The sequence below is a fragment of the Atta colombica genome, unplaced genomic scaffold (assembly GCF_001594045.1).
Source record: "Atta colombica isolate Treedump-2 unplaced genomic scaffold, Acol1.0 scaffold155, whole genome shotgun sequence".
Taxonomy (NCBI): domain Eukaryota; kingdom Metazoa; phylum Arthropoda; class Insecta; order Hymenoptera; family Formicidae; genus Atta; species Atta colombica.
In genome coordinates this window covers 3,021,209-3,021,585 of record NW_017259245.1, presented here as the reverse complement: position 1 = coordinate 3,021,585, position 377 = coordinate 3,021,209, and positions in this window count along the sequence as shown.

The following is a 377-nucleotide window of genomic DNA, read 5'->3' as shown; positions in this document are numbered from 1 at the left end:
ATTTCATATTTTATATTGTTTCATATATTTTCATTATCTTTTTGTATTAAATTTTGAAATTATATATGTTTAACATATAAAAACGTGCAAAAAAATTTCTAAACATATAAATTTAAAAATATTAAGAATTGAAATTAATATGAGAGTATCGTTGATAAAATTCAAAGAAATAATTTTTTAATTTGTATAACATCAATTTCATACATTTTATCAGTTTGGTATATGACGAGACATTTTATTTTCAATCATTATGATGACAAAAAGAAAATCTTCATAGAGCAAGAAATAAGGAAATAAAACAAAAAATTTTCAATAATTTAATTAAATATTACATTCTCTAATATAAATTTCAAAATATTCATTGCAAAAATCGTGCC